The 25,102-nt window shown below is 43.0% G+C and overlaps 1 protein-coding gene across 1 annotated transcript in view; it reads left to right on the plus strand.

Annotated features, from left to right (window-relative positions):
• Positions 1 to 20,815, plus strand: part of LOC135320929 (uncharacterized) — an 80,225-nt gene extending 59,410 nt beyond the window's left edge. The window contains exons 14-15 of the mRNA XM_064484156.1: positions 2,147 to 2,276; positions 18,882 to 20,815. The gene's annotated coding sequence lies outside the window, so the exon portion shown is untranslated. The remainder of the gene's footprint in view (positions 1 to 2,146; positions 2,277 to 18,881) is intronic.
• Positions 20,816 to 25,102: the final 4,287 nt, after the last annotated feature.

Genomic DNA, 25,102 nt, shown 5'->3' on the forward strand with positions numbered 1-25,102 from the left:
AGTAAATGTCCATTCCTTTCCTAATCCCCATTGATTGTGTATATATCTTTATACTAATATATGAACAATTTTTTATTGCAATTTAAGTCTTTTTGTAGTATTTAAAGTATGTAGCTATAACAAAAATACGTGAAATAAAATGATTTGACTTTTATTTTCTTTTCAATAAGCAAAACAAAATAAAATAGAAAAGAAAAGAAAAAGTTTTGAAGGAGTAGAAATAATTATATTTCCGTGGAATCGACTCTCTATGTTAGGTTTTTCCGTTGTGTTCTTAAACAGCATATAAAATTGACAGGTTTTGACTTCAGTGTTGATAGCTGGGTGAGTATAGTTTCTTTTTGTGGTTGTCTTTGATGAATTATTTGCACTAGATCATAAATAATGTGCATGTTACATATTGGAAACGAGGAAAGAGTGGAGACATACTACCTCCAATGCAGTCATTTTGTTACCGAGTCCAAACACATTCTGCTCACCAAATGACAGGCCAATAAACTGGGAGATGAGGTGTTGGAGCAAGGAATAGTGACTTTACTTGCAAAGCTGGCAGACCCAAAAGATGGCAGACTGATGTCCTGGAGAACCATCTTCCCCAAGTCAGAATTGAGTCTCCTTTTATACTAAAAAGGGGCGGGGCTGCAGTTGGTTGTTGGAAACTTCTTGTTGTATGAATTGCTTGTCCTTTGAATCCGCTGTTCTTGCAGCTGTCCATGTGGATCAAATCATGTTGCCCCTGTAAAACCTCCAAAAATAAAACAAAGTTATTCTCTATTTTGCAACTTGCCATCTCTACATAAGTGCAGATTAGTTAGCATCCTTCAAGATCACGGCCAGGAGTAGAGGCTGTCCTGGATATTTCAGTCTAAAGGCAACTTTCTTTTACAAATGGTGCAGAGATAACAAGTCTGAGCCTAGAAAACAGGGCACAGGGTTAAAGCCAAAAGAACAGACCTAACATGGGGTCAAAATTGTTCTTTTCTATTACAATTCCCTTTTCCGCTTCATAGATAATTTTAGTAAGAAACATGAGCAATTTTGTATTTTTGCTCCTTAATAACCGATAAGTGGGCCAACTATATTTTTGTGAGCAGGGATGCTGTGCGGGCATAGGGGTCACAGCAAACTCTTGTTGGGGTGGCCGACCCTGGAACATGTCTGATGCCCCGTGAGTGTTGGTGAGGGTCCCCCTAGCCAGCGGCTCTCTTCAGGAGCCAGCATATGGGCATTGATATCTGGAGACCTCATTTTCGGCTGCAGGAAATTTTTTAGATACTGCGATTGATAAATCACTCCAGCTGGGGATAATTAGGGAAAAAAGGGAAAGGAAAAGGGTTTGGAGTAGAGTAGAAGAGAAGGACATCAGATCACGGAGCCTGAGTGCTTGGCAGCGTGGCTTCGGTGGAGAGGGGAGCAGACGTGGGGAGGGGCCTGGCCCCGGAACCAGCTCCTGCACCTGTCCCCGTGCCCAAGCCACATAGCTTTTAATTGGGCCACCTCTCTGGGCTGGATGTCACCCTGGGCAGAACCTTGAGAATCGAAGGTAAGGGGTGGGCAGCACTCACCTAGGGGGTCACTGTGGATTTCGGTCAAGTCCACAGTGCCTTTCCTGGTCATGTGTCTTCACTTGTCCTTTATCTCAGGATCTGAGGAGGAGGAGAAAGGAACTCAGGTAGAGATCCAGGAAGATATCCGACTGTGTTAAGAGAGGACAGACACAGTGACACGAGGAGCGAGGACACTTGCAGCAAATTAAAATGACTTCACAACTATTGCTTCAGAGTTGCAGGTGTGAGAAAGCCTAAGCCTGTCTCAGAGTGCAGGGGACAAGTGGAAAGGAATGGCAAAATTTCCGCTGAAAATTGAAATTTTGTTAAATAGCCTGCTACTGTTGCTTGTATCACTTGAATGAATGCAGGCATATTTCTGTGGGCATTTATAGGTTCACTCAACCCCACCAGCCCCTCTTGCCCCCATCGGGGATGGGATTTCTCAAGCACAGTGCCCCTCCTGCTTGGGTGGGCCACGCTGCGTGTCCTCGCCTGGGGCCGGGCTGCTGCAGGGCACTGAGTCCCCGAGGCGCGGCCTGGGAGACACGTCAGGAATATCTCTGCTCTCGACTGAGGGCCTCCTTTTCCCCCTGCAGTGTAAGAATGCCAGTGACTGAGTTAGAAGCATGCTCCCAAGCTGTCCGTGTCCTTGCCATTAAGAAGCGGACCCTGGAAGCTTCCAAATTTCTCCAGAATGCGTTCTACATTCACCTTCGGCAGGTGACGGTATGTCTTTACACAAGTGGAGGAATTACTGCCGTTTTCCTGGAACTTACTCACCACTAGTCCATCTGATTTTTCTGTGCTAGGATTCAGTATGGCCTGCTAAAATATCTGGAGTCAGATCTTGAAACACCGATGAAGAGGATCATTTATTTTATTTCTATATATGATAGCCTTTTACTTTCAAAATTCAGAATTTTTGGTTCTTTCAGGAATTTTTGGGGGGTTGGCGAAACAACTTTGCTCTTACCATCTTTGAGAACTGTTGCTTTGTGCCTCTCACCTGTCTTCTGTCACTTGTGAGGCGATTCCATTTGTGACCCTCTCCGTGTTGTTCATGTTATAAAACATATAGTCTGTTAAAGTACAGTCCCTTTTACTCCGAAGACATTCCACAAATACTACTAAAACCTGGGTGTGGTTTTAAGAAGACAGAATCATTAGAACATGTACTTGCAGGTTGCTAGTGCAAAGTCCCCAAATCAATAGTCTAGCTCAACATCTAAAATCTTTCTAATCTACCTTGGATTTGTATGGATAAGTGATGCAGTTTGGTAAGAACTCAAGACCAGGGTTAGAATACAGGCTGGTGTAGCTCAGCAGGTCCTCCTGATCCAGCTCCGTGCCAGAGGGTGGGGTTGAGGGGGAGAGGGCTGGGCCTTGGGGAAAGGGGAGGGCCAAGAAGGAGGGGTGTCCTGCCGTTCCTGAGCTCAAAGTTTCATGGCAAACACCTTCACCAGGTGAAAAACTTGGAGTTTCTTCTAAGAACAGTAGGTTTGAAAAGAGTCATAAAAGCACGGGAGTGACAATATCCCTTTTGTGTCTAGTATTGGAGAGCGGCTGTGGGGCCACATGTGAGACTCGTGAGTCCAGGTGTGCAGTGTTGGTGGCTTCCACCTGAGCGGTGGGACAGTCACTGGGAAAAAATGAACAGACTTTAGGCATGTTTAGATGGTAAAAAGGAAAGGATGAATGATGTCTGTGAAGGTAGGATGGAGTTAGGCCCAGGTTTCTGGGTGGATTAATGAGGTAAGTGATGGTCCTGCTGTGCTCTGAGGAGGGAAAGCTGCAGAGGGAGCTCTGGGGGAAAACTGATGAGTTCAGCTGTGGGTAAAGTGAAAGGCTGTTCGATGTGTGGTCTGGGAGCTCAGGTGAGAGCCAGTAGCGAGTAGCGGGAGGGGAGAGAGACTGTCAAATCATTTTGTGAGCATACAAATAATTATGATTAATGATACCCTTACGTCTCTACATTCTGGATTTAAAACCCATTAACATTTTGCTATATTGACTGCAGAGGTTCCTAATTTTTTTTAACAGAAATAAAAAAAATAGAAACAAAATAGTGGAGTTAATGAACATCATAGAGTTGATGTGTGTCCTTGTATGTATTTTGATACCTCATCTGTTTATAACCATAATCTATAAAAATTTAACTAGTTTAGCATAAGAGTTAAACAGAGGGACGTGACACACAGTGTTGGGGCTTGAAGCTGATCTTCTCAGGCAAATTATGTCGCCTCTCTGTGCCTTAGTTCCATCTTCTGTGACTGCCCCCGGGCTCCTCATCACAGCTGATTTCCTAGACTAGATGTTGGGAGGGAGGCTGCTGAAGGGAATAAGAAGTGGCAACTGCTAGGGACACTGAAGGGAGACACAAAAAGTGATTAAAGCCGATAAACTCAGTACAAACAAATACTCTCAAAAGAGAAAGAATTCCGCAGTGTTTTGAGCCACTTAGCGTATGGGAAACAAAACCACGTGGACCCAAAGCTCTTGAGCATGTGAATATTGTGGTTGGGAGGGTGTCATCAGTAAAGGGTTGAGAAAAGGCCTTTTGGTTTCCCTTGACGTTTCCAGTAAGGATGGGGAGCAGAAGAGAAAACCCCCTGCTTCAAAGTGGAAGCTGCTGTTTTGTGCAAAACTGACCAAAGGTTGGAGACCAGTCATCAGCGGTGCTGGCAAATGAAGAGACTTCGGGATTGGGTGGGGCACTTGCTGCGACTTCCAGGTGACCTGCTGGCTGGGGGCTGTGTGGCGGGCAGTAGGTTTGCTGGGTGACCCGGGCATAAACCCTGGCTCTGAGGCTGCTGGTCTGACTAGCAAACCTGGGCACACGCAGTCCTAATGGGGCAGCTCGGGATGTGGCCTGGGACACCTTGGGATGTGGCCTGGGACACCTTCTGTGCTGAGGGCGAAAAGAGGGCTTCCCTGAGGGGGTGTCCCTGAGGAGAGTGGAAACGTCCTCCTGCAGGGGAGGAAGAGCCTCTGAGCAGGGTGCTGGATGCACAGGCAAGACCACCCTGAGCACGGAGGATTTGGGGAGCTGGAAGTCACACAGTGTCCCGAGCAGCGTTGTTTCTGAGAAATTAGAGGGAGAAGAGGCTGAAAATGCAGGCTAGTTTCAGACACTGTGGTGGGTTATGAGTGACAGTAAAGGAGTGGTCCGGCAGGCACGAGAGAACCCTGTGGGAGTCCCAGCGGGGGCGTCACACTGGAGGGTGTAGCTGGGTTACAGACTTTGCCACTTATTAGCTGTGTGACTTTGAGCAAGATCACCCCACCTCTATCTATCTTCATCTGTAAAATGACACAGTGACAAGCTCGTGTCATCAGAAGGCTTAGTTTAGCTCTGATCCTCTGTGTCCAGTCTTGTCAGTGCTTCCCTGCAAGGTTCTGCATTGGCTGCTCTTACCCTCAGATGGGAGGGCGTAGAAGGATATTGTAGCACCTGACGGCAGGAAGGGGTTGCTTTAAAAACAGACATGTAGCTGCCTGCAGCTGCAGGCCTGCAGGCAGTTTGATTGATGGTCGTGGAGAGGACATTGGAGGCCTTAGCATCGTTTTAAGACTTGTTTTCCCTTGGGGGCAGCATTTGCCTTTGCAGATTAATGTTGAAGATTTGGGCTTCTTGCAAAGCTGTCTTCAGAGATGGTTATATACGTAACATATCGTATAAAATAAAACGCTTTTATTTAATGTGTGGGACTTTGCAGCTGTTGGGAATAGCTCTGTTGGCCTGGTCTCCACGGAGGACACTAGGCGTCAGCAGAGCTTGCGGGAGGGCAGGCAGCTCGCCATGCTGCTGTGGGGTGTTCTCCCCAGCACGGCACTCTGCTGAGTTGACTCTTCTCTGAGTTTGGTTGCCAGATGAGCAGACATCAAATTAATGAGTTCTGGTGGGATTGTATAATGACAGGAAAAAAGAGGGTCCCGTAGATTTTCTGGACTAGAACATGCTTTTGGTTCCTGATCCAGTGTGTTCCATTACAGAATTGATGAGTTGTGTCTATTCTGGGACTTGTCGACTGAAAGAAATGTGTAGCCTGAAAGTTTAGAGTTATGATTTATTTGGCGGGAGGACTCAAGCCGGGATGACAGCCTCTGAGATCACTCTGAGGGACTGCTCCCAAGAGGTTGGGGAGGAGCCAGGATATATAGGAACTTTACAACAAAGACCAGGTAGTTGGAACAATAAAACATTGTTTGTTATCTAAAGAAAGCCAGGTATGTCAAGTTAAAGAGTTTAGTGATTTTCTATGTATCATTTGGGCTCACTGGATTCATTCTTTAGACAAGCACCTAGCTATCTAGGGCAAGTATTCTGTCTTTTCTTATTCTCATTCTGTTCAGAGGGCACTGTTGTGAGTGGCTGTAGAGGCTGGTCTTCAGGCCTGTCCTCGCTGGGGGATGGCGGCAGCCGCTGATGACTTGGTTTCAGCATTATTTGTTTACTGACATGGTTGCAGTATTTTCATTCACATTGTAGTATTTTCATTCACAGACTGATTGTGGATAACCTGGAAACTTGGAAAGGAACCGAGATAGAATTACTGCAGGTACCTTCTACTTTAATATTCCGTGTGCAAACATAAACACGGATGAAGCATACATTTGAATTTAGTGGTGTAGGGAATGGTTTCTGCACATTACAGGAGAAGGCAAGGCAGAATTCCTCTACTTTGTTGGCAGGGATTTGGGTCCACCTGTCTTTTTTGTAGCGGTTTCTGAGAGCAGTTTATGGTAACTAACAAACATTGACAAACGGTGGCACACATTGCATTTAAGAGCTGGCCTGTGCAAACTTGTGTATTGGGCAGGTGGATTGGAGAGAGAAGTAGCCCAGGCCTGGGCTCAGATACAGGTTTAAATCGCCATTTCCTCACCAAAGGGCCTTGGACTAGAGTGTAACCTCCCTTAATCTGTTGGTGAATCTGTGAAATGTGCATTATAATATTCGTTTCTTCCTGGGTTTGTTGTAAGTTGTAAACAGTATTATAACACTCATGAAACACTTAACAAACAGGCACTTAGCAGTGTTCACTGTGTCTGTCCGCCCCGCTTAGCGTGTGTCACAGCCGTAAAGGTAGCATGTGCCTGTTGAGGATGCACTGGTAGCCCCTTGAATAGGTTGTGAATTTGGTGATTTCCTTTAATCCTTGAAACTCTATATGCCATGGGCAGTTATTTTCATGGACAGATGAGGAATCTCAGGGTAAAGAAGACTGTGTAATTTGCCCAAAGTCAGACCATAATTTTGGGTGCTGGGGCCTCGGTTCAGCATGGGCCCCTGGGCCTTCTGCCCTCTCCGTTCAGCCCCAGAGACAGACGTGGGGTCGCCTGTCTCCCAGCCCAGAATATCCAGTAGGCAGCAACACAAACCTGGACCTGTGCTGCTTAAGCAAAACTCCGGAGGGGAGGCAGGTACTAAGGGGATAAATGTAAAAACAGACAACTGCAAATTGTGATCAGCTCTGAGAAGGAAAGGAACACGCCTCGCCAAGCAGAGCTGGGAGCTTTCCCTTCGGGGCTGCTCTGGGGGCGTTCATCTCAGCTAAACAAACTCCGGTCCTGCACCAACGCAGGAAGGCAGGGCGCGTGTGACCAGGTTGACTTGGCCTCGTTGATCATACTCATTCCCCATTCAGCGGCAGCTCTTACGGGCACTTACCTAGTAAACAGATTTTGGCCATAAGCATAACGCACTTTGCTTTGTAGTTTTATTGGCCTCACATTTGAGATGAGGTAATTGAAGCTGGGGAGTTTGTTGCATGCCCGTGATTACTTTGGAAATACCCCCACTGGTCTTTCAACCTAGACCGGTGTGGCTGTTATATCCCAGCCCTGTGAATGATATCGTGTAGCTTCTACCAAGTGGTGCAAATGACTGACATTGATTTTTCTTAATTCGTAGGAAATGGTATGTGACAATAAGAGAAAAAGGTAGTCAGAAATTGTTTGGAAAACTAGAACAAAATCCAAATCTTCCCCAGCTGGGGAAGCGTACCCAGTGTCACTCACCCCACTCACTGCCTGGCATCTCCTCCCTGCCGACTCCGTGTTCAGAAGCCACTCTGAGCCTTTGAAGAACATTTTGCCTCATGACACTGTTGACTAGGACCTGCGGCCTCTCTGTCCCTGGTTAACTCTCTCTTCAAAGCCATTTAAATTTTATGCAGGCTCCTCAGCTCAGATGTAAGTATAGCCTCTTTATACTTCTTGATGCAGCTCCTTAGTGAAGATCTTTCGAAGGAAATCTAGCCAAAACCTGGGAGGTATGCACACAGTGACTGCAACCTCAGCACTTTGTGAAGTTCAGAATCAGAGGGGTGGGAGACTCAGGAAAGGCTTTTTAAGGTAGAAAGGGGAAAGTGAAAGGACGCAAGCTGTGTGAGACTGAAGCATCTCGGTTCCAGCTAGCAAGGCAGCTGCGTTCAGGATGGTATGTGAGGAGTACAGAGTTCTCACAAAGAAAGAAGGGGTGGGATGGGAGGGAGGACAGATAGATTCTTTACTAGGGAAGGAAAAAGTGCGCTGAAAACTTCCTGGTTGAATAAGAGGACTGTGACATGATGTGCTTGTATTTTGGAGAGAAGGGTTTTGTGGGGACAGGCCTAGGAGAACGCTGTCTGGCTAGGGGGTCAGCACAACATGGAAACACAGAGAACAGGGCCGACCTCAGGGCCCCTGCTGGGGGAGGGGCTGCCCGCCATTTTGAGCCCTGGGGGCTGCTTCTGTCCCTTAGCTGGGGCCTCAGAACTCCCTTCATATCCCAGTCCTGTTGATACAAGAAAACAGATGTGGGGCATGGGAAGGGCTGTGTCCCAGGCTTTGGTTGAGCCCCTGGAATGTGCCCCACCAGACGTGGGTCCTTGGCTTCATGCAGGAAAGATTTCAAAAGCAAGCCACTGTTGAGTAATGGTAGATTTATTCACAGAGACACATTGAAAGGCAAGAGAAAGGCCACGAGTTGTGGGGTTCGGGTGCTCAGATTAAAAGTAGGTACACACTCCACAGACAGAGTGTGGGCCTTCTCGAAAGAGGGAGAGAGAGTGGTGACCGAGAGGTGGCGCTGTGTTGCTCGTTTTCTTGGGCTTGGTTGTTTCATATGCTAATAAGTAGACTGAGCAGCCTAAGGGCAAGGGGCTGGGATTCCCAGGGAGTTGGCCATTTCCCACCCTGTGACCTTTTGTGGCTAGCCTTGGGATTGCCATGGTGCCTTGGGGCATGTTATTCACCATGTTACTATTACAATGGGTGTATAATGAAGCTCAAGCTCTGCTAGAAGTTATATCTCTTCATCTTGAGCCTCAAGGCCTTTTGGGGATTGAATCCTTCACCATTTTGATGTTAATTGTTGTGGCCTTCCTTGAATGGCTGTGCTCTGCCCCCTTCCATCCTGTCTCACTGTGATGACACAGAGAGAGCCAAGGCCGGGCCCTACCCGTGCTCCTGCATTTAACAGGGGGAGGGGTGGTGTGGGCTGAGGATGACTCTAAGTGGTGAGAAGGATGTTTCAGATTTTCCCACGTGGGACATGGGGACGTGCCAGCAGCCACTGCAGATTGATCTCACGGGCATTATCGCTTGTGTCACTCATCTTTTCTATTTTACTTTTTTGTTTTCAAGTATTTAATCTAAATTTAATATCAGGTTTTTTTAGGAAACAAATTTCTCTTTTTCTTTTCTTTGGGGCTCTTTAGGGGGTAGGTAATTAGGTGTATTTATCTGTTCGTGGAGGCCCTGGCACTTGAACCCAGGACCCCGTGCACGCTAAGCCCACGCTCTACCACTGAGCTCTACCACCCATCACATCATCTTTTACTTTTTGCTTTAGATGCCAAGAATCTTACAGCTGAATTTCTAGTCGGCCTTTAACACTTACCCTAACTTCATGGCATTCATTTTCATGACTTTACCTTCCCCTGGTTTCATTTAAGTATTCAATCTCCATTTTGTCTTCACTCTCACTTTTGTCTTTTTGTTGGAATGGTTGTTAAGCTGTGTTTAAAAAAATTGTTTAATTTCTCTTTTAGCAGGAGGCTGAAAGTAAATAAATATGTAAACAAACTTATCACACTTAAATATTTTATACTTTCTAAGCTGTTTAGTAGTTACTTAAAAACCGAATTGAATACTAAAGTGATAAAATTTTTAATTTATTTTTTAATTTTTTATAAAGGTATAGCTGATTTACAATATGATATAAGTTTCAGGTGTACAATAGTTGCACAATTTTTATTTTTATGTTCCATTTATAGTTATTGTAAAACATTGGCTATATTCCCTGTGTTGTAAGATCCATCCCTGTAGCGTGTTTATGTTAGATGGAGCAGTTTGTATAAGAAAGCTGGGTAACGCAGAGTCTGGGGAGTGGCTCTGTCTAACTCATGTTCATGGTCACCCTTCCTGTCAGAGCCCAGGCCCTCACTCCTCTCTGCAGGGGAGTGAGTGGAGGCAGCCCTCATCAGCGCTGGCACCACCCTCTGAGTGGCAGTGACAACAGTGACACTGTGTGGACATGCAAATTGTTGTTCCAGGATCTTTACATGCATTTCTGCATTTATTAATTAAAGCCCTCCTGTGAGGAATCATTTTATGTTTTTAATGAATAATACATTTTATTTTGATTTTGATAGACTTCAAACCTCCAGAAAATGTACTGGAATAGTACAACAAACGCTTAGAGCATTTCACCTAAAAGGGCACTATTTGCCCTTTTGTGTGTGGCTTATTTTAGTATAAACTTTCAAGGTCCATCCATGTTGTAGCCTCAATCAGTAATTTATTCTTTTGATTTGATAATATCTTTTTTCTTTTTCTCGTTTTTGTCTATTTAAAAATATTTTCATTGAATTCTAGTCAGTTTATAATGTTGCATCAGTTTCTTGTGTACAGCACAACACTTCATTTATATAGAAACATACCTGTATTCATTTTCATATTCTTTTTCAGCATAAGTTACTATAAGATACTAAATATATTCTCCTGTGCTATACAGTATAAACTTGCTGTTTACTCTATACATACTATCTGCAAATCTTGAACTCCCAATTTATTCCTTCCCACACCCTCTCCCCTCTGGTAACCATAGTTTGGTTTCGATGTCTCTGTGTCTGTTTCTGTTCTGTAGATAAGTTTATCTTTTTGTTTGGTTGTTTTTTCATTTTTTTTTTTTTTTTTAGATTCCACATGTGAGCGATCTCATATGGTATTTTTCTCTCTCTTTCTGGGTTACTTCACTTAGAATGACATTCTCCATGTCCATTCATGTTGCTACAAATTGCATTATTTTATTATTTTTTTTTATGGTGAATAGTAGTCTATTGTACAAATATACTACAACCTCTTTATCCAGTCATCTGTCAGTGGACATTTAGGTTGTTTCCATGTCTTGCTATTGTAAATATTGCTGCTGTGAACATTGGGGTGTAGGTGTCTTTTTGAATTAGGGTTCCTTCTGGATATGTGCCTAGGAGTGGGATTGCTGGGTCATATGGGAGGTCAATTTTTTGTCTTTTGAGTAACCTCTATACTGTTTTCCACAATGGCTCCACCAAACTGCATTCCCACCACAGTGTAGGAGGGTTCCCTATTCTCCACAGACTCTCCAGCATTTATTGTTTGTGAACTTCTGAATGATGGCTATTCGGACTGGCGAGATGTGATATTTGATTGCAGTTTTGATTTGCATTTCTCTGATAATGATATTGAGCATTTTTTCATGTGCCTATCGGCCATTTGTATGTCTTCATTGGAGAAAAGTGTCTTTAGGTCTTCTGCCCATTTTTGGATTGAGTTGTTTGTTTTTCTTTCTTATGAAGTGTAAAAGCTGTTTATATATTCTGGGAATTAAGCCCTCGTCAGTCTCATTTATTGCAAATAATTTCTCTCATTCCATAGGTTGTCTTTTTGTTTTGCTTACTGTTTCCTTTGCTGTGAAAAAGCTTGTAAGTTTAATTACATCCCACTTGTATATTTTTGCTTGTATTTCTATTGCTTGAGTAGACTGCTCTAGGAGAACATTGCTGAGATGTATGCCAGATGTTTTCCCTATGTTTTCTTCTAAGAGGTTTATAGTGTCTTGTCTACATGTTTAAGTCTTTAAGCCATTTTGAATTTATTTTTGTGTATGCTGTGAGGGAGTAGTCTAACTTCATTGATTTACATGCAGCTGTCCAGTTTTCCCTACACCATTTTCTGAAGAGGCTCTCTTTATTCCATTGTATGTTCTTACCTCCTTTGTCAAAGATTCAATGACCAAAAGTTTGTGGGACTATTCTTGGTAATTTTGTTTATCCGTTCATTGATGGATGGATATTGTTTGTAACCTTTGGCTACTCTGAATGATACTGCCATGAATATTGATGTGCAAGTTTTTGTGAGAATATGTTTTCATTCTGTTGGCTGTACAGTTGGCCAGCCATATCTGTAGTTTCCACTTAATGGATCCAGATGGCTGATTGTAAAGGGACTCGAACATCCTTGGATTATGGAATCCAGGATGGGGGGTTCCTGAAACCAACCCCTCGAGGATACTAAGGGATGACTCTACATGTAGGAGTGAAATTGCTGAGCCATATAACTCTAACCTTTTGAGGAAACAACAGACTTCTCCAAAGAAGCTGCACCATTGTCCCTTTCCACTGGCCACATATGAGGTATCTCTGCCACCTGAACAACACTTGTTATTGTGCATGTTTTGATTATAACCATCCTGGTGGTTGTAAAATAAGATCTCATTTTCATTTTGATTTGGCTAGTGATGCTGAGCTTCTTTTCATATGCTTATTGGCCATTTGTGTATTTTTTTAAATCCTTGGAAAATTTAAAAATTGGGTCGATTTTCTTTGTATTGTTCAGGTGTAAGCATTTGTTATATATCCTGAATACTAGTCTCTTATTAGATACATGCTTTGTAAAATTTTTCTCCTATTCTGCAGATTGTGCTTTCACTTTAGTTCTTTTAAACATTAAAACAATTTCTTTACAGGTGAGGTAATTAGATGTATTGATTTATTTTATTTTTCTTGCTAAGCACGCCCTCTATCAGTTGAGATACCCCCTTCCCCTGTCATTTCCCTTTCTTGATGATGTCCTCTGTAACAAAAAGGTTTTAAATTTGATGAAGTCCAGTTTATCTGCTTTTTTCTTCTATCACTTGTGCTCTTCGTATTGTATCTAGGAAACCAAAGCCTATCCTAGGACCTCAAAGATTTATACTGTGTCTTCTTTTAGAAAGTTTATAGGTTTAGTTTTTACATTTCTGTCTCTGATCCATTTTGAATTAATTTTTATTTGTTATATAAAATATGGGGGTCCAGATTCCAGATTCATTCTTTTGCCTGCAGATACCCAGCTTTCCCTGCACCATTTGTTGAATAGACAATTCTTTCCATGGAGTGTTGTTGGCACCCTTGTGGAAAACTGACTGTAAATGTAAGTTTTTTCCCCCTGGGATTTTATTGTGTCTCATAGATTTATTTATCCAAACTTATGCCAGTACCATACTGACTTAGTACTATAGCTTTTTAGTACACTTTAAAGTGAGTCATCCCTCTTTGCTCTGCTTCTTCAAGATTGCTTTGGCTGTCCTGGGCCCCTTGCACTTCCATATGAATTTTGGGATAAGTTTTTCAATTTTTGCAAAGAAGTCAGCTGGAATTTTGATAGGGATTCCACTGAATTTATAAATCACTTTGGGAAGTCTTAATATTTTTAACAATATTGTCTACCATTCCATTAACATGAGATGTCTTCCATATATGTAGATCTTTTAAAATGTTTTGGTGATACTTCAAAATATTCAATGTACAAATCTTGTAAATTTTTGTTAAATGTATCTCTCATTTAATTTTTAATGCTGTTGTAAATGGAAAGTCTGAGCTTCTTGAGGTAGGACTATATATCAATTTGTTTATTTCTAGGATTTCTACGCAGCAAATACACTAGGTTTATATTTGCAACATAAATCTATCCACAACTCTTCCCACCCCCATGTTATAAGAAACCAAGACCCAGGTTAAGCTACCTGAACACCTATGTGGAAGTGAGAAATGAGACCCTTGGGTGGGGCTTTGTGAAGATGATACTGAGAGCTTATTTAAGATGGCTTCATCTTAATTTCTTTTAAACAACACTTTCGGTGTAGTCAGATATATTAAGAACATGCCCTTTTGATGTGCAGAGGAGCTAAGACTATTATCAAATAATTTCTAGAGAGAGTGTTGTACTTGAAATCTAATTTGCATCAATCTTTGAAGATTTATGTTTCAGGAGCTTTGACTAAAGAACACCTGTCTTTATTCATTAGTGACAATTAAATGCTCAAGCAACATGTAATAGTCTGAGAAACTGCCCCCGCCCCGTAGTGCTGGGTTGCTGCAGCTGTAACCGGAGTCAGCGCTTACCTTTCCCAGTATGCTTGTGCTGATCTGCTCAAAGCGGTTCGTCCAACAGTGTGTCTGTAGTCTGTTGGACATAGCCATAAAACATTGAGTTAAGGTTGCTGGAAAGCATTATATTCTTATTAATAATAAGTAAGCACATATTGAGTGCTTACTGTATGTTGGGAATTGTACCTCAGCCTCACATGAATATTATTTCTCTTAAAACCTGACATATTTTCTTGTTATTCTCACTTTACAGATAAGGAGACTGAGAATTAAGTCTTCTCTCTTTGGGTGGAGCTCATTATCAATGACGGGAAGTTGTAAGGAAAAAGATACTGATTCATCCTGAGAAAACATTTTTCTGAGAGTCAGCAGTGAAGAAGGTGGACACTGAAGAAGGTGATCATTGTTCGATTGAGACGAGCCCCGGGTTGTACGGAGTCAGCATCCCTGTCCTGGACACAGTCAGTGTAGAGCTGTGTGGTGGGTGAGGCGGCGATGCCGCGCAGGGAACGCAGATGCCGGGCCATTGGGCTGTGCTCAGGCCCGGTGGGGCTTTCTCCTAAGGGCAGTGGACAGTCATTGACAGATATTAAGTAGGGGAGTGGGGTGCTCTCGTAGATCACTTTTGTCTTGTAGAATGCTTAGAAACATTTAGAAGGCTCAGCAGGAGGTGATGTGATGAGTCAGATTAGGGTGGCTGCCAGGTGTAGGAGTGTAGAATTTTCAAGTGGTTTTCAGTCCCAGTTTTGTGGCTCAGTAGCCGTGTCACTTTGGATGATGCACTCAAGGAAGAGAAACAATTTATCTAATCAATAAATGCAGTGATGTACCGACCTCCCAGGACTGCTGTGGAGATCCAGTGAGATAACGTGTGCACAGTGTGCAGCATGGTACCCAGCACAGAGTCAGTGCTGAGTGAGTGCCAGTGAGTATCTGGTAGGACAGGTGTGGGTGGTTGGACTCGGTGACTCAGGAAATCTGGGCCCTGAAGGAGGGGTCCAGTCACATCTGTGAGTGATGGGCCTGAGCTTGGAGAGGCAGAGAGACCTTGCCCCCCGACCAGGGGCCCTGGGCAGGACGGCTATGGGAGGAGCATCATGAAGTCAGCTCTTTGCAGGTGGAGTTGGAGTTGCCTTTGCGACATCTAAGTGCAGTGTCACGAGCTCAAAGAGGAGGTCTGGGCCCAGGCTGTGAATTTTCCTATAATCTTAATCCCTGAGGACGCTGAGGTAGTGATCACTGAACGTGAAGACATACTTTACAGGACAAGTGAATAGTAGTATCATCTCTGTCATCAAAGCTCACGTCTCTTTATTCATCACCCACTTTGCTAATTGGGTACTTACAGAGCTCACTTCACCGTCCTCCCATGGGCTCAGGCTCCACAGTAAAGAGCTGGTGAGCCTCCCTCCTTTCCAGAAGACGACACATTTTGCTGGTAGCCTTCTGTACCTCACCAGACTTAGAATTTTAGTTTGTTGATTTAATTCTATTTTCTATTAGCCATCTCCTGACAAGAGAGACCTTTTACCTCATGGTCATATTTCAAATAGCTGTTACTGAGAATTGCTGATCTGATCCATCGAGTAAGTATTATATTAACCTTGTAGAGTACTTATCATTTTTCTGTCTTTGCCCTTTAATTTTGTATGCCCTTTCTCTATCCTATTTGGGGCCTTAATTTTTTTTAATTAAAAGATGTCTGTTTGCAGTTAAGAAAACAAAAGAAAAAATACACATGATAGCTAAACATAGAAAATATCTAGTGTGTTTTCTGTCTCGGCAATGAAGGGTTCTAGAAACTCTTGAAAACCTTCATTACATAAGTTCCTTAAAATGCTGATTAAGAAATAAGACCTTCCTTCTTCATCTTAAAAGCTGCACAGCTAATTGTCAAGAAAGTGAGGGGAAATCCTCAGAAGCCAAGTCAAACCAGAAAGCAAGGATTCTGGGAGATACGTGAGCCTTAGAAGCCCTGGGGGCCAGTTGGCCCCTGAGCTGAGTTTCAGTTGCCTTGACAGGAGGGTAGGAGGTGAGCCCCAGGCCTCTCATACTGGGAGTTGGATAGCTGTTCTTATGTAAGGCCAAGCACATCCTGAATCCTGCTTTATAAAAGGGTGAATTAGAAAGAAAAGTAAAAAAGCATTCCTCAAGGCAAGGAAGTAAGGAAAGTCAATGTTTTTGGAAGCGGGGAAAAATAACATATCTAATGTAAGCATTTAGTTTAAATCTGTTCTGGCATGAGAGTGACAACCAACTCCTGGCAGAAAATCACAGCTCCTCCCGGAAAGAGAAGTTGTGTTTTGAATGAATCAGTGGGCAGCCATTCCGAAAAATGTCTCCAGAGTCTTCTGGATCAAGATACTGGACCCAAACACCTCCCTTCCATGGTCTCATTTAAATAACCAGAAAAGTTTTAAAGGAAAGAAGCCATAATCATAGTTCTATTTATTGACATTAATATATGCTAGGAATTCAGAGGTGACTATGGAGTTGTCTCCTCTTTTATGGACCTTACTTTCTATTTGACATAGTTGGGGAACTTGGTGGAGGGTGTTGTTAGTCTGTTGCAAATAGCCAGGAGAGGAGATTAAGAAAACAGTGAAGGGTGGGTGACATTTTTAGCTGAGGACAGTCCTGTTCAGATGGTTTGTAATTGCAGAATCGTTGAGTTGTCTCTGGAGGGAATTGATCTTATGGAATTTGGACTTAACTCAGTGCTCTTCAGAATGGACAAGTGAACCTGGAGAAAGACAGTCAAATCTGTGCAGACATTAAAGTCCACGTGAACGTGCTGTATCCCTGAGCCAAAGATTGGACAAGTACCAGCTCTTCTTGAGGACAGAGGAGTGGTTTTTAAGGTTCTCCAAGAATGAATCCCAGGGAACCGGGATGGCCAGTTGTCAAACTGTGACTTTGCTCTTTGGACGGTGTACCCACCGAGGTTATTGGCCGTTTATCGGTTTCCATTTCTCTTTAGTGCATGACAGGTGATGAGGACGTGGGCATACACTTTTGACACCTTGTCAAAGTGACTGGGTACCTGCCTAGAAGCGCGGGCACAGCTATGGCTGCGCCATATATCTTGCCGCCCATCCCGCTCCCCGGCTCCGTGATCACGGCAGGGTGGTTCCTTGATGACCTGTCCGTCTCCTCTGTGACATCGTAACCCAACAAAATACCAGAGCATATTAGCTTGGCTTTGTTCTTTTCCATCCTTCCCTTAGAATGATGATGACTGATAATGGACCCAGTTACGTTTGCAGATGATTTACACGTAGGGCTTTCAGTACAAACCTTGTAATACCCACTGTGTGATCTAGAGAAGAAAGTTACATTCTTTCCAAATTGTTTTGATGCACTTATGTGGGAAAATGATGTACGTTTGAATATGTATTTCCTATCTGAAACATCATGGCTCGAGATGAATATTTGTAGACATGGAATGAGTTTTCTGTATTTGAACTGTATGGTCCCCTAAATTCTCCCCAGCTTTTTAATGTCATCACTGGAGTGCTACCTCCAGAGTGTCCCAAAGCATCCACCACTGCCTGTTCTTCGGACACTGTGAGTTTCCAAGTTGGAGAAGGCTGCTGGCTGTTGAGGCATTCTCTGGCACATCTCTGGCTGGCTGATGTGAACTTAGCACCCAAGACTTGGCAGACAGTATCTAACCATGGTCACGTCCATTTCTGGAACACTCATTGAGGATTTTACACCTATGCTAGTGGCATACGTTATTTCATTTAGTTTTCCCAACAATCATAATTAGATTTTATCACCTGTATTAATAAGGAAAGTGTCAAAGCGAATGATGTGCAGACTTTGGACTGAAACACGGGTCTTTCTGATCCCTGTCTCTGTTCCCTCCCCAGCCTATCCTTCCAAATGGCCAGGAGACTCTTCCTCAGTCTTGAGTTTCCCTCTGATGTTACCACTCTCTTTGTTTCTGGAGAGGAAAACAAGTCTAAACTTACTTTCCAGTTGGAAATGGAATGGAGAGTTAACGTTGGAAGCCGGGAGAGTCTGTCCTGTGATGAAGCGTTCTCTGAGCCACTTCCATTGGGACGTCACGTCAATGTCTGGGCCCCTTGCACAGCCTGTGCACAGGTCATAAGCCAGATGTGCCGAGCAGTCCTCCCGGACAGGGCAGTGTGTTGGAAATGAGTTTGGGTATTTGGTTTCATTACATAGGTTCCTGAGTGCCTTGGCCTGGCAATTCAAGTGGGACCACTCCCTGTCACACAGACTCGTGCTCTGGGCCAGTGCAGGCCTGACGTGGCCTCAGCCTGAGGCTCAGGGCCCGTGGTGATGAGGAGCATTTTAGTCCAGGGTCTGCCGGAGGCTCTGACACTTCTGCGCCGTGGGAATTTGTCCAGGATGAAAATAATTCCTCCCCGAGTTTCAGATTTCCTTGCCTGAGAGCCGGGTAGTAATAGTTTCTGAAATGATTGTAATGATTCAGTAACGGGCACAGCGTGCTGGCAGGTAGCTGGTGTTTAAGGAGCAGAAGTCGCAGACACTCTGTCAGCCTCTCACTATGTGCTCTGTGCTTTGAGAGGTTGTGTGTTTGGTGAAAGTCCCGCCCAAACCCTAGGGTCTAGATGAACTGTTGTTCCTTTACTTTCCCTTCCTTTTCCTCATTCCCATGTCTGTGTCCCATGTTTAGGTAGCAGATTCCTCTGTTTCAGGGAATACGGACCTTTCTAGTAAAAGGAGAGGCGGAACTCGGAAAGGTGGGGCCCAGAGGAGGTCTGGAGCATCTGCACAGCGCTGCTTCCCTGCATTTCTGCATCCGGTCCCATCAGTGCATGAAGTCAGCCATTCTTTTCCTTCCTGTGTCGTTGGGTCTCTGTTTTAAGGGAAAATATTTACGGGTCTTTTTTCAATTACATGTTTCGTTCAGATGCTTGTTGCTTTTCTCCCTGTGATTCAGCATTCCTAGGAGAGAATTCAGCAGTGCAGCATCCTCTCCGAGCTCTATGATTTGATCGGCTTCCACCGCAAGTCCGCCTTCTTCAAGCGGGTGGCCCCCGTGCAGCGCGCGGCCCCCGGCATCCCGGAGCCTGGCGGGAAGGCCTGCTACCGACTCCTTCTGCAGACGCTTCCTGGCTACAGTCTGTCGCTGGATCTGCAGGACTTCAGCAAAGGTGTTGGAACTAAAACATTGCTTCAGTCCCTTTAACCATGCCTGGTTTGGGCCCTGCTGTCCTGTCTCATCAGGGTGAATTCTGATTCGTTTAGAACAGGGCTCAGCAGACTTTTTCTGTCAAGGACTTGGGAGTAAGTATTTCAGGGTCTGCAAACCTCCTGATCTCTGGTGCAGCTGCTCAGCTCTGCTGTTCAGACGCCAGAGCAGCCGGACATTCCACACACCCACAGAGCATTATTAACAGCGGTGGCTGGGGCTGGATTCGGTGTATGAACTGCACTTTGTCCCCACAGCCTCCTCACTATTGACGCCTGCACCAGAGCGTGCATTTGCGACAATGTGTGAACCTGCACTGACACGTCATCATCACCCAGAGCCCAGACTTGACACTAGGATTTACACTTGGTGGTGTGCACTCTGTGGGTTTGGACAGATGTCCAATGACATGTATCCACCGTCACAGCATCATACAGAGTAATCTGTCTTAGTGACCTTAAAATGCTCCGTGCTGCACCTCATTCATTGCTCCTTCCCCTCTAGCCTCTGACAGCCACTGATCTTTTAGTCTCTGTGGTATTCCCTTTCCCAGAACACCATACAGTTGGAATCAGACAGTTGCGGAACCTTCCCAGATTGGCTTCTTTCACTTAGTAATATGCATTTAAGGTTCCTCCATGTCTTTCCATGCCTTGATAACTCATTTCATTTTAGCACCAAATAATAGTCCATTTTCTGGCTGGACCACAGTTTATCCATTCACCTACTGAAGAACAGCTTAGTTGCTTCTGAGTTCTGGTGATTATGAATAAAGCTGCTATTAACGTCTGTATGCAGTTTTGTGTGTGGACATAAGTTTCCATTTTGTCGAGTAAACATCAAGGAGCACAGTAGCCGGATCATATGTTAGGAGTACGTTTAGTTTTGTAAAAAATTTCCAGACCGTCTTCCAAAGTATCTGGGCCATTTTACATTCCCACCAGCAATGCATGAGAATTCCTGACGCTCCACGTCCTCACCAGCATTCGGTGCTGTCAGTGTTCTGCGTTTTGGCAGTTCTGACAGGTGTGCAGTGGTACCTCGCTGTTTCAGTCTGCATCCCCTTGATGACAGATGCTGTGAAGCATCTTTCCATAGACTTCTTTGGCATCTAGATTTCTTCTTTGATGAGGTCTGTGTTCAGGCATTTTGCTCATTTTTTAATCAGGTTGTTCATCCTTCTTGTTGAGTTTAAAGAGTTTTTGGTATATTCTGGATATCAGCCCTTTATCAATGTGTCCCTGCCCTTCACCTGCAGCACCGGAGTTGTCCTTTGGGTCTCAGTGGAGTGTCAGCTCTTCAAAGAGGTTTCCTGTCTTCCCTCAGCCTAAATACTGTCCTTGTATTTTTCACTTTCATTGACTCATTTTGTTCTTTTTAAATAGCATTTCCCATAATTTGTAAGTACATTAAAAAAAAGGGCAATGATTGAACACCACCTCCCCCACCAGGCTGTGTGCCCTGTGAGAGCAGAGGCCCTGTCCCCACTCATCGTTTCCCATGACAGCACATGGCACATGTCCATGTAAAAGTGTGTAACGTGGGGCCAAACCTGATGAGCAGCTATGATGACATATTTTGGCTACCATTTATTGAGTAGACTTTGTTTCTGATGTTAATTATTAAATCATATGAATGAAACTTGTTTGTTTTGAAAAATAAAACAACAAAGCACACCTCCATTTGATTGGTACTTTCTACTTAGCCTTCTGACCCAGGAGGGGATGTTCACCATCATTTTGTGGAGGAGGTTGGGGAGGTAAAGTAAGAGAATTAGATCAAATAAAGTAAAAATGATAACTATCAGTTGGCTTTATTTTCACTAAGACATAAAAGTTACTTTAAACCCTATCTCAGCTGTTGTTCTGTTGTTTTAAACATTTCTCATAGAATTAAATGGAAGCCCACTAAACCCTGAAAGGGAAATTGTGTGCTCAGGTCCTGAAAAGTGTTTATGTCTATTTCTTGAAATGCACATTTTCTCTGCTGGTTACATAAATTTGAGGCGGGAACACAGCCGTGCACTGTGTGTCTGCCGGCTTCACGGGATGCTCACTGTCATTTTCATTTTCTTGTGTTGCAGTTTATGAAGGTTTTCCATGAGATATATTGCTCAGCATTTTCCTGAATGAAGGATTGAATTTTCCACAGGAAATCTTATGAAAGAGAGTGACAAGGCACATGGGTTTCCCAAAAAGGAATACTTGATGTAATAAACTCTCACTATGGTGAACTTTTTGAATACAAGCGAGTTGAAAATTTTATCACTAGGTCATAGGCCACAAATCTGTCTTAAGAATAAAAAGATTCAAATTTTATAGAAGAAGCAGTTTGAATCAAGTAGAAATTATGATTTTACACTAGTTGGTGTTAGAAATTATACTCAGTCTTATCATAATTGCCTGTGGTAGGAACTGGATTATTATTTATTTATTAAAAAAAAATCCACTAGGTGCTATTTGCCCCATTCTTGATGCAGCAGTGCTGAGGTTAGTTAAGTTGGGCCATTTAGGATTGTTAGCTAGGTTTTCCGGACATTGATTTCAGCCTCTTTATCTTTTTTACAATCTCTTCTTTTGTATCGGCCTTTGGTCTTTTGACAACGTGGAAATACTGCACGGATCTGCCTTTCCCTTTTTTCTTGTCTTTGTGGGAAAAGATTTCTGAAAGACAAACTACTAGGATATTAAGGATTTTGTGTGGGGTAAGTTTGTTCAGTTCTAAGGTTTTCAATTAATACGTATTAATACTTGCTATTCAGCTAATGACAGTAAAATTATAAACTAACTTAAGTATACATCAGTAAGTATAGTACAATCAGCCCATCACCCAGATTAAGGAATTCACAAACTTTTCCAAATTTCCTTTATTCAGACCTTTGTTCTTTTATTTGTCCTTTGTTGAAGTATTTGACAGCAAATCCAAGAAGACATGTCATTTTACCCTCTGTGCTCAAGTAGGCATGTCTGAAAAATGAGGGCTTTTTTTTGATCAGGTTTTTCCATTTGACCCATGTGCTCGTTAAGTACCAGCTTTATCAGGCATCTCACTAGGCATTAGGGATCCTTGGGGCAATGAGACAGTCCTGGCTCCCAAGGAAGTTAAGGGCTGATGGAAGAAACCAACACAGGAGCTTGGGTGCCTCACTTAAGGTCCCTACTGGATGACACTAATTGGACAAAATTTGTGCACAATACTGTAGGATTCACAAAAGGGACTGGTCAGACTTGTAGGGCAGGCCGTGAGAGAGGCGGTCAGCAGGGCTACAAGAGGAGGACTCATTTGATCAGAATCTGAAATCCTTTCTGCCAACCTTTCTACCAAGCCCCCAGGGCCCATCACAAACAACCCTGTGCTGTAACTGTTTTTGATTCCAGTTACCACATCTCCTTCAGGAAGGATTTTAAGGTGGAAAATATTTAAAATCCATAATTGTTGCCAGAAGGGACATAGAACAAGGAACATGTAAACAACACAAATGTCCATCAGCACATGACTGGATAAAGACGAGGTGATACATATATACAATGGAATACTACTCAGCCATAAAAGATGCCATTTGCAGCAACATGGATGGACATGAAGACTGTCATTCTAAGTGAAGTGGGGTGGAAAGAGAAAGAAAAATGCCATATGACTTCATTTATGGGGAATCTAAAATTAATAGCAATAATAATAAGACCACAAATGAAATAAATATTGTTTTGATTTCTTGAATATATGCAAGCACATCTGACTGTCCTTTGTGATTGGATTACCATATTCTGTTTATTCTTTTGTAGATGTCCTTATTCCTCTGGTAACTAATTTTAAAAATCTAAAGCTCTAATCTGTTCTTAGAAACAATAATTAGTACATATATGTAAACTGAAAAATGCAGTATGCTCTATACATGTATTTACATGCAATATGTGTATGCGACGTTGAACTGTAAAAATTCTACCTGATAAAACTGAAAAAGGAATAAAATAAAAAATTTATTTTAAAAAATCACCCCTCTTTAGATATTAGAATGTTCATTTCTGAGATTCTGTGAAAGACGGCATGGAAGTAGGTTTTTAAGGTTTTCTCCTTGCTCCTCGGTGAGCAGCCTGGGCTGCACAGCTTGGCCGCCACAGGCCCCCAGGACTTGCCGGCTTGCTCCTCACTTGTTGGGAGGAAGGTTAGCTGCTTCAGGAATATTTATGTTCTTAGAAGTTGCTGAAAACCCCACAGAGCTTCTGTTTACATGGAGTGTATCTGTCAATATACCCCATTTTAGAAATTTGAACAGAAAATTTAAACCCAAGAACTGACAAGCACACGCTGCCCCAGCACGTGGCCAAAGCAGTGCTGCCACGGTGGCGTGTGTTGGTTCTAGAAAAAATGCACCATACACTCAAGAATGAGGGTGAACCCACAGATCTCATCTCAGCAATGCTATGAAGAGGTGGGACCCAAAGCCCCTAAAACAGTGCTGAAGTCCCCAGATGTCTCAGAACACACAGAGCTAAGGGATCAAGAACCCAGTGTCTCATGGATCACCAGCTGTGGAGACCGCGTCCTGGGTCTGGAGGACCAGAATTAGGGATAGTAGGCACACAGTCCTATTGACAGCAAAGCTTTAAAGGTTTTGAATTGACTGAAAGTTTGGCAAAGATTTGCATTTAGACTACTACATTTCCTCTCCTGGAGATGTTAGAAGGAAAACACTGATTAATAGAGGATGATTGTAATGGATTAATTATGATACTGATGACATGGGCTGCGAACACTAACCCTGAACTCAGTGTAGACTAAGCATTTATGTACACAATTCATTAGGTCTCCACACCCCTGCAACGTGGCATTAAGCACTCATACAACCATGAAACCAGTGACTATAAAACAGTCACAAGCCTTCCTCTCCAGCATGAGGCAGCAAAACCAGTAAGGGTTTTCAATGACAAAAGCCAAAATCATATATTTTTGGGAAAGAAAGCAAATGAAACACTGAAGAACAATAAACCAAAAGAGCAGATAGAATGGAAAATTTTATTGAAGAAAGCAATGATTGATTCAATTAAAACAGCTAATGTCCCTGGTATAATTGAACCATCAATCCAAATTTTTGGAAAAGTGGGTTGTGAAATTACTGCCTCATTTAAAGTTGGAATTCCTATTTGGACCAATTTGATATGCATCACTGGTGTGAGGTTAGATATTTAGTTAATTAACAATATTCCTATTTTTTAAGTTAACAGGAAACATAACACAGGACTCCAATTTAGGGAGAGAATGCAAACAACTACTATCATAATCCATCCAGTAAGGACACGTGTCCCTGCGTCACCAAAGCAATGAGAATTTGCAGAAAGTAAACACAGTTCTCCAATTGTGATAAATACGAGACAGTGAGCCATAAATTACGAGAACTAGCAACTGTTTAAATGCCATGGGCAAATTTTTTTTATCATCTTGAAAACATCACTGATGTTCTAGGTAAGAAAAAGAATTGTTTTACTAAAAAATCCAACTGTCACAGGGGTTTTTCCAAGTGAGAAGGTGATTCTAAAAAGTGCAGTAAAATGAGTAAAGATGATCTGCGCAGTGACGGAGATGGTCTAGACTAACCAGCATCAAGATTCCTGGTTTTACACTTGCACTCTGCTCGTCATCTATGACGCAAGAACTCATGAAATGATTTTTTTTTCTTTAGGGAAAAAAACATTAATAAAATCTAACTATAAGATGTGGTATTTAAAGTGGTAATGAAGTTTTCTAACCTTATGATGCAGCCAGTGTAATGTAGCACTTATTCGGGCACTAGAATTTTTTAATTCATGATTTCTTTTATACCCTATTTCTATCCTAAAGGAGACACTTAAAGTTTTCTACTTTATTCAACGTATCTTGTGAGGGTTGTGATATACACTGGTATGGCAGTTTTAAGAGATTCAAAATCGCCTCTGTTGTTGTGGTCAGGAAAGGCAAGGCTCCCTCACAGCTGC

Source organism: Camelus dromedarius, unplaced genomic scaffold (genome assembly GCF_036321535.1).
Source record: "Camelus dromedarius isolate mCamDro1 unplaced genomic scaffold, mCamDro1.pat HAP1_SCAFFOLD_189, whole genome shotgun sequence".
Lineage (NCBI taxonomy): Eukaryota > Metazoa > Chordata > Mammalia > Artiodactyla > Camelidae > Camelus > Camelus dromedarius.